The sequence below is a fragment of the Mytilus californianus genome, unplaced genomic scaffold, assembly GCF_021869535.1.
Source record: "Mytilus californianus isolate M0D057914Y unplaced genomic scaffold, xbMytCali1.0.p SCAF_6, whole genome shotgun sequence".
Lineage (NCBI taxonomy): Eukaryota > Metazoa > Mollusca > Bivalvia > Mytilida > Mytilidae > Mytilus > Mytilus californianus.
In genome coordinates this window covers 49,239,095-49,256,649 of record NW_026262712.1, presented here as the reverse complement: position 1 = coordinate 49,256,649, position 17,555 = coordinate 49,239,095, and the positions used below count along the sequence as shown (strand labels likewise).

At 34.0% G+C, this 17,555-nt stretch overlaps 1 long non-coding RNA gene across 2 annotated transcripts; it reads left to right on the top strand.

Moving 5' to 3' along the window:
* Positions 1-2,734: 2,734 nt before the first annotated feature.
* LOC127706793 (uncharacterized) lies at positions 2,735-17,357 on the top strand. 2 transcript variants are annotated; one of them, XR_007984565.1, is made up of 3 exons: positions 2,872-3,007; positions 3,629-3,845; positions 16,455-17,357. It is a non-coding gene; the product is annotated as an uncharacterized LOC127706793 (long non-coding RNA). The 2 variants fall into 2 exon arrangements; XR_007984564.1 differs by lacking the exon at positions 16,455-17,357 and having other exon boundaries at positions 2,735-3,007; positions 3,629-4,749.
* Positions 17,358-17,555: the final 198 nt, after the last annotated feature.

The following is a 17,555-nucleotide window of genomic DNA, read 5'->3' as shown; positions in this document are numbered from 1 at the left end:
TTTCAAACGTGTGGATACTTATTCCTCGGCGTTAATTGCTCTTTTTGTATGCCTTAATGGTATTTGGATGATATTTAAAAGGGCGTAGAATTTTAAGAAGCAATTGTTATAATTCTTAATTCTAAAAAACAAGTTTTTTCAAAATCACAGTTGTCTATAACACAATTCAAAATATGAAGAAAAAAACGTTCCTTACCTTTTTGAACTGTTGAAGGTTTGTCGCTGTCGACCAGTTGCAAAATGTTTCTTATTGAAAATTTAAGTTCGTCTTCGGGAATCTTTTGATCAGGCACACTAAGGTCGACTGAGAAATTTTCCCCAGAGCCAAGACTTTCTTCTTGGTCACTCATCATATCATATCATGGAGTAAAATTGACCACGAACTGGCGGTTTTGTTACTAATGTTATAATTTTAAATCAAATAATTTCATTACAAGAACCCACATTTGGAAACCTTATGAATTGTATTAATATCCTCCATATCATAAACAAGTTATAGCAGATACATTTCAAATACATAAATTTAGAAATTAAGAGGAATATTACAACTAATAATTTCTGTTCAGTGCTTCATGTTCATGTCAAGTAAGAAGAGGTCGCGTTTTACCTTATGAATATACGGCTTCCACGAGGATATTTGATCCGAGAACTCTTCCTTTATCTGGGAAATTAACTTTCAATACATTATATTTCATTGCTTTAATTATTGAGAAGAGTTGGATTAGAAATTTAGTCAAACAGTGTTAAGATGATGACGATAATTAACCGGCCTTGTACGGATTTGCAATTAAACCAGTTTTATGCATGGCAAACTGGCGGTGTATTTGTAATAAATATTTTATTCTTAAATAAGACGAAAAAGAATCATAACACAATTTCATATTAATATTAATTATTTTTATGTCATTTAATATAAATGTATGTACTTAAGGTCCCATAGTAATATTTTTTCTAGTATTTCGAGTAATGATTACAGTAACATCTAAAGTTAATCCCAGGGATTCAATAAATAAAAAGATGGTTGCTGTCCAGTATACATATCTTTTATTTATACTATAGATGTATTTTTGGGTTTTATGTGCTATACTAAATATAGATTGAAGCATATTTTAAATTAAAGACCAGAAGTCACATAACAATTGATTCTGGTAGTGAAATTTTTTATTGTTTTTTTTGGGGGGGGGGAGGGGGGGGGGGTTTCTCTTGCACATTTAGTTGAAAGCAATCTTCGAAAAAACAAACAATTAATCTGATTAAATCGCCGATTTGCATAAAATATAATAGTAAATAGAAGTCCGTACGCCTTTTAAATTACACCAGGTGTACGTGTTGGAGTGCTTTGTTCTTAAGATCTGTCAAATCAAAAAGACCATGGTAGGTATTATAGATCATTTCATTTAGATTCCAATATGTGACGTTATATTAAACCATCACAGATCAAACCAATCTAATTAAAATATAGATCCCAGATTTCGTTATCCTTATATGATATACTAGCACGCGAGTTAATATAGATTTGAATTTAATCAGATTGAGATCAAACAATAATGATATCAATCAATATTTTAAGACATATTGTTGATTTTAAAACCGTCAAAATTTTCATTCCGAAAAGAAAACAAATATGTGAGTTTAATAAAAATGATACCTAAAAGGAAAAAAATATATGTGAGTTTAATCAAAATAATATCCAAGTAATAATAATCAAAATAGATTATAGATGTCACGATAAAGTATATAAAATTATTATGATCCCGTGGTAATGTAAATGTAGGTACACTTATTATATGTAAAATTGTCCGCTTTTTTGTACACAAATTGAAAATAAAATGAAAAAAAAAAATATGCTAGATAACATCTTATTCACGAAACTGTTCCTTGAATAATTGTGTCAAACACCTTTGCCGGTAGACACATTAATAGGAATCTTATAAAGGATTTTTTTAATCAATTCACGTTGTGGTATATGTTGTCTTTAGTTTCTAAATATTTCTAGGCTGCTCTTTCACACTGAACATTTTACAAAAATTTAATTGCATTTTATTAAACAAAATGAAAATTGCCTTGACAACCAATCAAACGGTTACATGATAAATGATGGTAGGAATAATTGCCTTTTAATAATTACCTTTTCGCTTCCGTAAGTGTCAAATGCGTCTTAAATTTGAATCGTCATTCGTCACATCGTTTTGTTGAGCTACCGTTTGCGTCAGTTTAAATTTTTCTAGTTAGCCCTTCTCCCATATCCAAAAAATATGATGTCTTGGAAGCCCGCCGAGCTGTTTTTAATTTTTGCTTTTGACGCACAGTCACTTGTTTCTATCCATTGGGAGGTCGCTAAAATGTGGATAGGAGACCCCCAATGGATAGTAACAATTGCCTGCATTGTTTTGACGCCTCAATTCCTGCGACAATGAGGGATTTATATATAAAAATCACGATTGAAAAATATCCTCAACATGCGTCATGATTATCGATCTGGGATATATACTTCTCATAACTTGAATTAAATAATCCTTCTAGTTTAGTTAGGTCTCGCAATTCAACATATATTTTTTAACAGATCAGCTGATCAGTTAGTAACAAGGGTCAATACCTAGGTCATACTTTTGCTGATGAAATACAAAGTAATTTTATGTCTATTAATAGAAATTACCGTTATGTCGAATTCGGAAGTAAAAGATAGTTTTCACGGTATAAGAACAATTTCACAGTGATTGTTTACCCTTTTAATTGAAAAATAAACCTGTTTATGTGTTTAGATTTGATATTATCTTCATGTATATGACAATATAAAATTAATTACCTTAGTAACATGTGGATAACAAAATATCATTTACTTTACATATTCTAAAAATAGATTTCGAATTTATATAAATATAAACAACGTGTTGTTAGTGACATTATATTTTAATACGGTTGACAAAAAGACGAAAATGAACGCCTAACAGAAATAGAAATAAGCCGATTGTTCGAAAGAACTAAAATGAACTGATATTGCAAAAAGGTAAGCCATGCAATTATTTTTATATTTACATGAAAATAAAATAATTAACAGGCCTTCAAAATTTAATACTTCTTACGCATGCTACGGTCAGAGTTAAAAATCTGCATTATTTCTGAAGAATTCGAGTTTGATCTACCAGTAAACGCCATGGTAGGCTACACACTACGACAAATAAGTTTGGAACAGTCTATGCTAGCTTTTCCTCCGTACATATGGACGAAGTGTCGAGCCATAGAGGGTTTTTGCGGAAAGGAGGCGCATATATAATTGTTTGCAAATGTAAAAATATCATCGCGTGGCGAGGAGTTTTGTTAAACAGTTTTCATACATTTTTCGATGGGGGAGGGGGGATTAAAGAAAACCTTGAGTAAACGGGATAGAGACTAACAACTTGAAGAGACTGCTAGAGAGATAGAATGAGTCCGTGATTAACTCAATTTCTGTCAACTGTATAAGACATGTATATTTGCTTACTGATTACCCATGAAAAGGTCAGGGACGGGATAGACATATTAACTTATTCATATAGTTACCGAATCACTTCAGCATTTGTATAAAAAAAGTTAAAGCGAGTTCAGTTCCAGTTATGTAGATAATAATATATATATTTTTAATTAATAGATATACATGTACGTGTTTGTAAGTGGAGTTACAAATGCACCAGAAAATGCTGACATGAAGCATTACTAATTAAACCTGTCCAAATGTGGAGGATTATCTAAAATATGACCATCAGATAGTAAATGGATAGCAGACTAACCAAATGGTTAGTTTGAGAATGTATCCTGATATACAACCTTGACAAACGTAGGTCGTGGATGCCGGCTGACCTTCCAGGGTTGGCCACAAATATGCCGCTACCATGGCTCGACACGCTAAATCCGGGATGTTGGCCGCTGGCCTCATCTCCGGAGTTACTGCTTTTATCATCTATCAGCCTCATCTTCGCAGATCTCTCCGTCGTTTAACTATGTGGCTGATGGAAACTTCAATGAAGCCCGTAGAACAAAACGTGGAAGAAAACATCACTTCATCACCAACTGATTTACAATATCGAAAGCAAAACGTAAACGAAAACTTCACTTCATCACAAACTCCTTTACCATATCTAAACAAGTCTTCTACACATATTTCCCAAAGCTCTGACAGTAACAGTGAAACAGATGAATCAACAACATCAAGTGATGAAGAGGAAGTCCCATCTAATAAATTAAGTCAAAACTCCTCGGTCTTTCCGGATGATTTACCAGATGAAGGAAAGCAACTTCTGCAAAGTCTGGAAAACTATAGTATTTTTACTGAGACTGTAAATTATAAACCTAAACTAGACCGTAACAATACTGATCAAACTGTGTATTGCAAGAACTTGTTTCTAAAAGATAGAAAAGGCAAATTCTACTTCTTCATTTGTCGAGAGGAAAACAACGTGCTTCTTCGGCAACTTAAATACAAACTTAAAGCACACAGGAACTTTTCTTTTGCATCACAAATCGAAGTTGAGGAAAACTTGCATATTCTGCCCGGTTGTATAACACCATTTGTATTTTTATCTGACACAGTCTCCAGAGATATTCCCGTGGCAATTGCACGTGACTTGATTCTTGAGAAACGTCTGAACTTTCATCCCTTACATGCTGACTTCGCAACTAGAATTTCTTTTGGACATCTGTTAAAACTTTTTGGCCATCTTAAAAGAAAATTGATAATCATAGACGTCTGAATTAAAAAAAAATCTTGTAAAATATTGATCTTGTTTTCTCTTTGTTAGTGATGAATGTGGTTTTGCATTTTTAATTTTTATACGACCGCAAAAAATTTTTTGTGGTCGTATATTGGTATGACGTTGGCGTCGTCGTCGTCGTCGTCGTCGTTGTCGTCGTCGTCCGGCGTCGTCGTCCGCGGCGTCGTCGTCCGAAGACACATTAGTTTTCGCACTCTAACTTTAGTTTAAGTAAATGGATCTCAATGAAATTTTACCATAAGGTTCAATGCCACAAAAGGAAGGTGGGGATTGATTTTGGGGGTAATGGTACCAACAGTTAAGGAATTAGGGGCAAAAAAGGGGCCAAAAATAAGCATTTTTGTAATTTCCAGACATAACTTGTGTGTAAGTGTATGGATCTCTCTGACATTGTACCACAAGGTTCCATATCACAAAGGGAATGCTGGGATTGATTTTGGGGGTAATTGCCTCCAAATTTTAGGAATTAGGGGCCAAAAAGTGGCAAAAAACAAGCATTTTTCTTGTTTCATGACAATAACTTGTGTGTAAGTGCATGGATCTCTCTGACATTGTATCACAAGGTTCCATAACACAAAGGGAATGCTGGGATTGATTTTTGGGGTAATTGCCTCCAAATTTTAGGAATTGGGGGCCAAAAAGGGTAAAAAAACAAGCATTTTTCTAGTTTCATGACAATAACTTGTGTGTAAGTGTATGGATCTTTATGAAATTGTACAACAAGGTTCCATATCACAAAGGGAAAGCTGGAATTGAGTTTGGGGGTAATTGCCCAAAAGGTTTAGGAGTAAGGGGCAAAAAAGGGGCCAAAAATAAGCATTTTTCTAGTTTCCAGACAATAACTTGTGTTCAAGTGTATGGATCTCTCTGAAATTGTACTGCAAGGTACCATACCACAAAGGGAAGGCTGGGATTGATTTTGGGGGTAATTCCCTCAAATTGTTAGTAATTAGGGGCCATAAAAGGGCAAAAAAACAAGCATTTTTCTAGTTTCAGGACAATAACTTGTGTGTAAGTGTATGGATCTTTATGAAATTGTACTGCAAGGTTCCATATCACAAAGGGAAAGCTGGGTTTGAGTTTGGGGATAATTGCCCTAAACGTTTAGGAATTTGGGGCCAAAAAGGGGCCAAAAATAAGCATTTTTCTAGTTTCCAGACAATAACTTCTTTTCAAGTGTATGGATCTATCTGAAATTGTACTGCAAGGTACCATACCACAAAGGGAAGGCTGGGATTGAGTTTGGGGGTGATGAATCATAAGGGGGTTAAAAAAATTTGGGGGGGGGATTTTTTTTTCCATTTTTATACGACCGCAAAAAAATTTTGTGGTCGTATATTGGTATGACGTTGGCGTCGTCGTCGTCGTCGTCGTCGTCGTCGTCGTCCGGCGTCGTCGTCCGAAGACACATTGGTTTTCGCATTCTAACTTTAGTTTAAGTGAATGGATCTTTTTGAAATTTGACCATAAGGTTAAATACCACAAAAGGAAGGTTGGGATTGATTTTGGGGGTTATGGTACCAACAGTTAAGGAATTAGGGGCCAAAAAGGGGCCAAAAATAAGCATTTTCTAGTTTCCAGACAATCACTGTGGAACGGTGTATGGATCTCTCTGAAATTATACTACAAGTTTCCATACCACAAAGGGATGGTTAGGATTTGCTTTGGGGGGTTATGGCTCAAACCGTTTAGGAATTAGGGGCAAAAAAGGGGGAAAAACAAGCTTGTCCTGGTTAATGGACAAATACTTCAGTACAAAACATAATTTGAAGCAGTGTAAGGGAGATAAATCAAATACATCATTGAAATTATCTCCCTTACACTGCTTTTAAATTATGTATAAAGTAATGGTTAATGAACAATAAAGATAATTTAAAACAGTGTAATGGAGGTAATCCAAATACAACGTTTTGGTTACTTCCCTTACACTGCTTTTAAATTATGTTTAAAGAAATGCATATTTATAAAGGAAGACCAGTAAAAATATCTGCAAATGTTGCATCTTTTTTTTTTACAAAAAAATCCATATGAAAGATTTGACACTATAATTTTAATTCTATTATAAAATAGATTAAGTAAGCACTATGGTAAATTTAAATGGGTAATTATGGTTGCCATCTCCATTGGAAATTTGAATTGAGATTATGACCATATCTTGAGGGAAAGAATTTTTTGGGGGAAAAAAGGGGGGGGGGGGATAAAAAGAAATTGTGGGGGGTCACTTTTTTCTCATTTCAGATTTCAGAAAATAAAAAGAATTATTCTTCAAATATTATTTTTTTTTCAAATTTCAAATATTGAAAAATTTCAAGAAGTAATCTTTAATTGCACAGTATGGCGCATTAGATTTGTAAAATCTTTGATCACATTTATTTATTTGTTATGCCGAATCTAACAGTGTATTTAGATTTTTATACGCCCGTTTACGGGACGTATTATGGTATACCGTTGTCCGTCTGTCCGTCCGTCCGTCTGTCCGTCTGTCCGTCCGTCTGTCCGTCGTCAACATGTCGGACATTAACTCAAGAATGCTTTAACCAATTTGCATAAAACTTTGGTGAATTGTTTATATCTATTGACGTGAGCTCCCTTTCGTTTTTTATAAAATTTAGATTTTACGTTTCCGAGTTATGGGGTTTTATTCATTAAAAAAAGGGGGATTTTCCAGTTTTCGGACAATAAGTCAAGAATGCTTTCACCAACTTGCAAGAAATTGTGGTGAATTGTTTATATCTATTAACATGAGCTCTCTTTTGATTTTTATAAATTTTAGATTTTACGTTTCCGAGTTACAGGGTTTTATCCATAAAAAAAGGGGGGATTTTTCAGTTTTCGGACAAAAACTCAAAAATGCTTTCAGCAATTCTTATGAAACTTTGGTGAATTGTTTGTATGTATTGATGTAAACTCTCTTTAGAATTTTATAAATTTTACATTTAACATTTCTGAGTTATGGGGTTTTATTCATTAAAAAAAGGGTGATTTTCCAGTTTTCAGACAATTGCAGTTTATTAATTTTGGGTCCAGTTTTCAAATTGGTCTACATTAAGGTCCAAAGGGTCCAAAATTAAACTTTGTTTGATTTTAGCAAAAATTGAATATATGAGGTTCTTTGATATGCTGAATCTAAACATGTATTTAGATTTTTGATTTTTGGCCCAGTTTTCAAGTTTGTCCAAATTGGGGTCCAAAATTAAACTTTGTTTGATTTCAACAAAAATTGAATATATGGGGTTCTTTGATATGCTGAATCTAACCATGTATTTAGATTTTTTATTTGTGGACCCCGTTATCAAATTGGTTCATATTGAGGTCAAAAGGGTCCAAAATTAAACTTTGTTTGATTTCATCTAAAATTTAATTATTGGGGTTCTTTGATATTCCAAATCTAACCGTGTATTTAGATTTTTAATTTTGGGTCCTGTTTTTTAAATTGGTTTACATTAAGGTCCAAAGGGTCCAAAATTAAACTTAGTTTGATTTTAACAAAAATTGAATTCTTGGGGTTTTTGATATGCTGAATCTAAACATGTGTTTAGATTTTTTATTATGGGCCCAGTTTTCAAGTTGGTCCAAAATAGGGTCCAGTATTTAAACTTTGTTTGATTTCAACAAAAAATGAATTTATGGGGTTCTTTGATATGCTGAAACTTAACATGTATTTAGATTTTTGATTATGGGCCCAGTTTTCAAGTTGGTCTAAATTGGGGTCCAAATTAAACTTTGTTTGATTTCAACAAAAATTGAATGTATGAGGTTCTTTGATATGCTGAATCTAACCATGTATTTAGATTTTTTATTTGTAGGCCCCGCTATCAAATTTGTTCATATTGAGGTCAAAAGGGTCCAAAATTAAACTTTGTTTGATTTCATCAAAAATTGAATTATTGGGGTTCTTTGATATGCCAAATCTAACCGTGTTTTTAGATTTTTAATTTGGGTCCCGTTTTTTAAATTGGTCTTCATTAAGGTCCAAAGGGTCCAAAATTAAACTTAGTTTGATTTTAGCAAAAATTGAATTCTTGGGGTTCTTTGATATGCTGAATCTAAACATGTGTTTAGATTTTTGATTATGGGCCCAGTTTTCAAGTTTGTCCAAGTTGGGGTCCAAAATTAAACTTTGTTTGATTTTAACAAAAATTGAATATATGGGGTTCTTTGATATGCTGAATCTAACCATGTATTTTGATTTTGGACATTGAACCATAATAGGTAAATTAAAAAAAATCAAGTTCTTAGACCACATTCTTTCTGTGTCAGAAACCTATGCTGTGTCAAATATTTAATAACAATCCAAATTCAGAGCTGTATCAAGCTTGAATGTTGTGTCCACACTTGCCCCAACTGTTCAAGGTTCGACCTCTGCGGTCGTATCAAGCTGCGCCCCAGCGAAGCATTTTATTTTCTTTATATTTTCCATTTTAAATTGGTTATTTCTGATTTATATATAAAAGCAAATAATAATGATATGGTTTGAATAGGTAAATTAAAATCTTTTAAGTTCTTGGACCACATTCATTCTGTGTCAGAAACCTATGCTGTGTCATATATTTAATTACAATCCAAATTCAGTGCTGTATCAAGCTTGAATGTTGTGTCCATACTTGCCCCAACTGTTCAGGGTTCGACCTCTGCGGTCGTATCAAGCTGCGCCCCAGCGGAGCATTTTATTTTAAGGTTGAAAGTTGATCGAGTAAACATGGGACAGACGGAGTACACGTGTGACAATATTTTGTGAACTTGGATCTAAGTTGATGCCAGTTGATATCATTTTGGCAATACGGGTTGTATGTGGCCTAAACCACTTCCTCGGTTATACAGTGTAGTTTTGAAATATAAACAAAACTTGAAAAAGAGGTATAAAACAAGAACAAACACAATAAAGCAACCAACAACGAAAGAGGGTGATGTTTTTTTTTAAACAAATCAGGAAATGTGCATGCCACTACATATAAAAATACAAATATGTACATCTTAAAAGAAGGGATGCTTATGTCAACTTTTTTAACTGAAACAGGAGCAAGGCTTGGGTAGATTAACCTTCTTAGTTTAACTAGCTGACCTTGCCTATAAAGCATTTGTGAGATTTTCTCATCACTCCTCAGTTGTCATTTGTTGGTAGATCGCTTTTCAGAGCCAAATTTGACCTGATGATTTCCGTTTTCAAATCCTCCTATGACATAAATTCATGCATATTCAGAACGAGAACAAATATATATCTCTGATACAATAATTACATGTACAAATTTCGGTCGACCTAAATGAAAGATGGAAAAAGAGTTGGTGCCAATTTTCCCTTAATTTATCTCTCACAAGGGCCATTTTTATAAAGACTTTCAATATTCATCATCAAGTTTTTATACGACCGCAAAAAAAATTTTGGGATCGTATAATGGTATGATGTCGTCGTCGTCTGCGTCTGCGTCGTCGTCCGAAGACACATTGGTTTCTGGACAATAACTTTAGTTTAAGTAAATGGATCTCTATGGAATTTTGTAAGAAGGTTCAATACCACAAAAGGAAGGTTGGGATTGATTTTGGGGATGATGGTCCCAACCGTTTAGGAATTAGGGGCCCAAAAAGGGACCCAAAACAAGCATTTTTCTAGTTTCAGGATAATAACTTGTGTATAAGTATTTCGATTGCTCAGAAATTGTACCACAAGTAGAAGGTTGGGATTCATTTTAGGGGTTATGGGGGCCAACAGTTTAGGAATTAAGGGCCAAAAAGGGACCAAAAACAAGCATTTTTCTAGTTTACAGACAATAAATTGTGTGTAAGTGTATGGATCTCTCTGACATTGTACCACAAGGTTCCATATAACAAAGGGAAGGCTGGGGTTGAGTTTGGGGTTAATTTTCCCAAACATGTTGGAATAAGGGGCCAAAAAAGGGCCAAAAACAAGCATTTTTCTTGTTTCCAGACTATAACGTGTGTGTAAGTGTATGGATCTCTCTGAAATTGTACTACAAGGTTCCATACTACAAAGGAAAGGCTGGGATTGAGTTTTAGGATTATTGCTCCAAGGGGGTTTCAAAAAGTTGGGGGGATGGGGAATTTTTTTAAGGGATTCATATTTTTTTTTCAAAATTTTTAAAATTTCGAATTTTTGAAAAGTTTCAAGAAGAAATCTTCAATTGCACAGTATTGCGCAATGGATTTATATGATCTTTGACCACATTTATTTTGGGTCAGAAACCTATATTATGTCAAAAATTTGATCACAATACAAATTAAGACAGTATCAAGCTTGAATATTGTGTCCAAATTTGCCCCAACTGTTCAGGGTTCGACCTCTGCGGTCGTATCTGGCTGCGCTCAGCGAAGCATTTGATTAAAAGCCTGAAGACAGCCGAAACCCGCAATTCTGACAGATTTTGGCAAATTTTTAGTATTCGTCCCCAAAAATATGTAAGAAGAGAGAGTGTCATCCCGAATTCCAAGAAAAATAAACGCTGAATTCCGAATTCCGAAAACATTGGAGCATCCTTTCCTGGATCCCCGGCGAAACTCAATAATTAATTCCCGATTCGCGATAAATGTAAATCCCAAGTTCCCGCAAAAATAAAATCCCAATCCCGACGTCCTAAAAAGGTCCATCCGTCCATTAAATGTCTTTCGGATTCAAATTAATTCACTTTGGTTAGGGAGATCCTTGGAAAAAATTGTTAATTCTGCAGTTTTGTATAAAAATCCTTTCAACGGCAAAAATCAGCGCTGAATAATTGTTTGGTTTATGGATAAAGTTATAATGGTTAAAAAAATATTTTAAGCATATATGATATTGACTATTTAATTTTCAATTTCCTGTAGAATTTGACATTTTCTATCTTAGATTTTAACACGGTTTACCGTTAGTGAAACAAATACTTGACATTCAATCACAGGCAAAAGGCTATAAAGAGCCTGAATCGCGCACCCGAAAAAAAAATAGAACTTTTACCAATTGCAATAACTTTTTTGTAAGATACACGACTTATTTTCAAGTATACAGCTTATCGAGGAAATTCAATTTAAATCAAGCAGAATAAAATATTTTTCTCTGGGATCAAAATATAAATTTTGTTGTTCGCAAAATCTTTCAAGAGGCATGACAGAAATGTTAGTAAATTGGCAGGAATAAAAAAAAACCTTTAAACTTCTGTATACCTAACTATCATTCAGGTCAAGTTTGGTCGAAATCAGTCTGATTAAAACCAAACCTCTCACTTGCTATCGTTTATTTATATGCCGCGCGTGAACGGGAGCGCTGAGAGGTTTGATTTTAATCAGACTGGGTCAAAATTGAACCAGTAGTTTCAGAGGAAAAGATTCTTGAAAAAGTTTATGATGACGACAGGCAAAATTAATGATGACAATTCCTCATATGGCTTATAGGGCCAGGTCCGAGCAAAAGACTGATATGGGTGCACTGTTTATGTAAAAACGTTCCAAGGGAGTATATCAACAATATTCTCTGAAGCAAGGGACCAACATAATATTTGTATCAAATATAACATCAAAGTGTTTGTGAGCACTGAAGGGTATAGATTGCTTTCGTTTTGAAATGTGAATTTAAAACTAAAACATTAAATTATATTTAGCAAAGGAATGCATTTAATCTGAGACTTCTATAACACATATAGTAGTCTCAGCTTTAATGCATTTAAATTCAATTACTTCGTTCGTTCACTTGTAGTTGAACCTATTTTTCTTTGGAACAAATATATTCATACAACATGCGCAACTTGTTTTATTTTTAATAAATTAGTTTTCTTCAGTATGCTTATACACATCATTATGTAATTTTAATATTCGAGTACTAAACTGTATATTCTGGGCTGGATAGGATTTAAAGTCTGGACCTAATTCTATGAACTCTCACAGGTAGAGATGAGGCTTGGAAGATTATTTATCTATTCAGCCAGTGACAAATTCGTTTTGAAAGCGTTTTATGCAATCTCTACCCGGTCCACAAAATTGATACAAGAAGCAAGTCTGTACTAAAGATATCTGGACGTTTTTATCTTCATTTTTTAAAACCTTGACAAAGATCTTATTTGTCCAAATATCAGGCTATTATGTAATTATGTAATGTGTTGTGTTTTTTTTAGATTAGGCGTTTGCTTTTATATTTAGCGCTTGCAACTTTGCTTGCGTGTCTGTATAGTAAAAAAAATGCAATGTTTTCAATGGGCAACACTTTTTGGGATTTTTCTTTCTTAAAATCATGTTTCAACCACACTTTAGTAAATGCATGGCCAGTAAATACTGAAATATTCATATACTAGTATGTGAATTTACAGGTACTATATAGTGAAAGTGAAACCACAACACGTTGTAACGTTTTATCTGTTATTATTTGTTATTTTTACATTGAACATATTATAGATATAAGAAGATGTGGTATGAGTGCCAATGAGACAACTCTCCATGTAAGTCAAAATTTATAAAAGTAAACCATTATAGGTCAAAGTACGGTCTTCAACACGGAGCCTTGGCTCACACCGAACAGCAAGCTATAAAGAGCCCCAAAAATGACTAGTGTAAAACCATTCAAACAGGAAAACCAACGGTCTAATCTATATAAAAAACGAGAAACGAGAAACACTTATGAACCACATCAACAAACGACAACCACAGAACATCAGGTTCCTGACTTCGGACAGGTGCAAACAAAAGCAGATATTGTTTTTTTATTCGAGTTAAGTGCAGACATGCATATGGTTCAGTAGGACGTTTAGACCACAGAGGTTTTCCAGTAGAAAGAGGAGCATCGGTAGCCGACTGCTCTAAGTAGTTAGTCGTTCGTCAGTGATCACTAGTCTGTCACACTGACATTTTAATTTCGAACCCTCAAAGGCAAGGTGCATTTGTCCACAAAATCAATTCACTAGGATTGGCAATTTTTCTGTGGAAGGTCAGTTGTTCTTTCCTGGTACCCTGGTTTCCCAAACAATATAAACTGGCCACCATGAAAAAGTCATGAGTGTGAAAGTTAAAGCAATTATAGTGAACATGAAACCACACCACGATAGCGCCAGGGGTTTATAAGACTTCCAGGTCTTGTATTATCAAATGTCAGTCACAATAAGTCAAAGTGACTCTTAAGATTTTAGAAATTAAAACTGACTGCAAAGTTTTTACTTCTACTCCTAAGCTTCCGCTGGAATGATTTGATTATATTAGAAAATCGACGGTTCAGTAGGACGTTTGGACCACTAAATACTGACATATTCTTTACAGGTACTATAGTGAGAGTATTTAAAGTTTTGTTCAGCACTCATGACTATTTCATGGCGGCCAATTTATATTGTTTGGTTTTCTTTGGTGTTCTTATGTATATGAGAAATTTTGTGTTCCATGTTCTTTGGAGAATTTGGTGTTCTCTTGTCATTTGTGAAATTTGGAGTTCTTTTTTTCATTTGTTGAATTTGGTGTTCTTTTGTCATTTAAGGAATTGTGTTCTGGTGTCAGATCTTTGATTTTCTCTTTTAACAACTGTTATACTTGAGTGGATTTTAAATTGACACATTGTATAGACATATTGTTTAAGACTGTCTGTTAACCTCTAGTCTTTTAGTCTATATACCTTTTTACCAATGGGCTAGCTTTTCATTGATGTTAACTCCACATCTCCTTTTAGAAATACTATACAAATGCCAAAATATTCAAACCAATACATAGCTACCAAGGGAGAAAATCTACTGTTTTTGGCCTTTTTAACATTTTTTTTATTTGAGCGTCATTAATGAGTCTTTTGGTTGACGAAACGTGCATCTGGCGTACAAAATTTAAATCCTGGAATCTATGATGAGTTTATTTCCCATGTTGGAAGGGACACATAACACAAACTTTTTACTAAATACCCACAGAATAATTCAGCCATTGTTTGGTTGAAATTGTTTTATTTGTTTTGTTTAAGAGCAAAAAATTTAAAAAAAAATAATGAAGACAGACCAGAAACATCAAGTGATGGCAATAGCTCACATGTGGCTCTAAGGACCCAGCAAGCTAAAACCTACTATATTATATACTATAAAGTATGGGCTTTGCCCCTTGTTGAAGGCAGAGTGGGGACTTGCAGTTATTGTTTAAATCTTTGTCTATCAGTGAAAAGTTGTCTCATAGGCAATCACAACACACCTCCTTATTTTCATAAAAAAAAGACTGATTCTGACAGGTAGCGGCACACATACATGATTACGTACTTTGTGTGTGAGGGGGAGAAGTTTTAAGTTAAAATATTTGAGTGAAATAATTATGTTTTAAAAATAAATTAATTTTGGCTGACTGATCCTAAGATCTCATTTCATGCCAATAACATTAATTAACAACAAACACTTAGTTCGGATATACAGGAGGATATATATATATATGAAAGAATAAACAGTTCTTCTAAACATATTTTCATTCAACTACTAAAGATGGCATGTTACTAGAACTGAAGTATTTTAGTTAGGTCTCGCAATTCAACATATATTTTTTAACAGATCAGCTGATCAGTTAGTAACAAAGGTCAATACCTAGGTCATACTTTTGCTGATGAAATACAAAGTAATGTTAATATGTCTATTAATAGAATTACCGTTATGTCGAATTCGGAAGTAAAAGATAGTTTTCACGGTATAAAAACAAATTCACAATGATTTTTACCCTTTTAATTGAAAAATAAACCTGTTTATGTGTTTAGATTTGATACTATCTTCATGTATATGACAATATAAAATTAATTACCTTAGTAACATGTGGATAACAAAATATCATTTACTTTACATATTCTAAAAATAAATTTCGAATTTATTATAAATATAAACAACGTGTTGTTAGTGACATTTTATTTTAATACGGTTGACAAAAAGACGAAAATGAACGCCTAACAGAAATAGAAATAAGCCGATTGTTCGAAAGAACTAAAATCAACTGATATTGCAAAAAGGTAAGCCAATTATTTTTATATTTACATCGATAAAAATAAAATAATTAGCAGGCCTTCAAAATTTAATACTTCTTACGCATGCTACGGCTAGAGTTAAAAATCTGCATTATTTCTCATGTTTCCGAAGAATTTTCGAGTTTGATCTACCAGTTAACGCCATGGTAGGCTACACACTACGACAAATAAGTTTGGAGCAGTCTATGCTAGCTTTTCCTCTGTATGGACGAAGTGTCGTCGGATTTTTCACTAGCCAGAGAGGGGTTTTGTTTATCAGTTTTCATACATTTTTCGATGGGGGAGGGGGGATTAAAGAAAACCTTGAGTAAACGGGATAGAGACTAAAAACTTGAAGAGAGCTAGGGAGGTAGAATGAGTCCGTGATTAACTCAATTTCTGTCAACTCTATAAGACATGTATATTTGATTACTGATTACCCATGCAAAGGCCAGGGACGGGACAGACATATTAACTTATTCATATAGTTACCGAATCACTTCAGCATTTGTATAAAAAAAAGTTTAAGCGAGTTCAGTTCCAGTTATGTAGATAATAATATATATATTTTTAATTTATAGATATACATGTATTTGTAAGTGGAGTTACAAATGCACCAGAAAATGCTGACACGAAGCATTACTAATTAAGCCTGTCCAAATGTGGAGGATTATCTAAAATATGACCATCAGATAGTAAATGGATAGCAGACTAACCAAATGGTTAGTTTGAGAATGTATCCTGATATACGACCTTGACAAACGTAGGTCGTGGATGCCGGCTGACCTTCCAAGGTTGGCCACAAATATGCCGCCACCATGGCTCGACACGCTAAGTCCGGGATGTTGGCCGCTGGCCTCATCTCCGGAGTTACTGCTTTTATCATCTATCGGCCACATCTTCAAAGATCTCTCCATCGTTTAACTATGTGGCTGATGGAAACTTCAATGAAGCCCGAAGCACAAAACGTGGAAGAAAACATCACTTCATCACCAACTGATTTACAATATCGAAAGCAAAACATTAACGAAAACGTCACTTCATCACAAACTCCTTTGCCACATCTAAACAAGTATTCTACACATATTTCCCAAAGCTCTGACAGTAACAGTGAAACGGATGAATCAACAACCTCAAGCGATGAAGAGGAAGTCCCTCCTGATAAATTAAGTCAAAACTCCTCAGTCTTTCCGAACGATTTACCAGATGAAGGAAAGCAACTTCTGCAAAATCTGGAAAACTATAGTATTTTTACTGAGACTGTAAATTACAAACCTAAACCAGACCGTAACAATTCTGATCAAACTGTGTATTGCAAGAATTTGTTTCTAAAAGATAGAAAAGGCAAATTCTACTTCTTCATTTGTCGAGAGGAAAACAACGTGCTTCTTCGGCAACTTAAATACAAACTTAAAGCACACAGGAACTTTTCGTTTGCATCACAAATTGAAGTTGAGGAAAACTTGCATGTTTTGCCCGGTTGTATAACACCATTTGTATTTTTATCTGAGACGGTCTCCAGAGATATTCCCGTGGCAATTGCACGTGACTTGATTCTTGAGAAACGTCTGAACTTTCACCCCTTACATGCTGATTTCGCAACTAGAATTTCTTTCGGACATTTGCTAAAATTTTTTGGTCATCTTAAAAGAAAATTGATAATCATAGATGTTTGAATAAAAGAAAGTCTTTATAAATATTGATCTTATTTTCTTTTTGAAACCTTAGTGATGTATGTGGTTTTTCATATTTTAATTTTTATTGTTAAAAGTTGATCGAGTTTCTGTAAGACCTCAACTACTTCCCTAGTTTTAAATAGAGTAGTTTGAAAAATGTGAACTAGCATACAAACACATACAAACAAAGAGGCATAAACAAGAAAAAAGGCACAAACG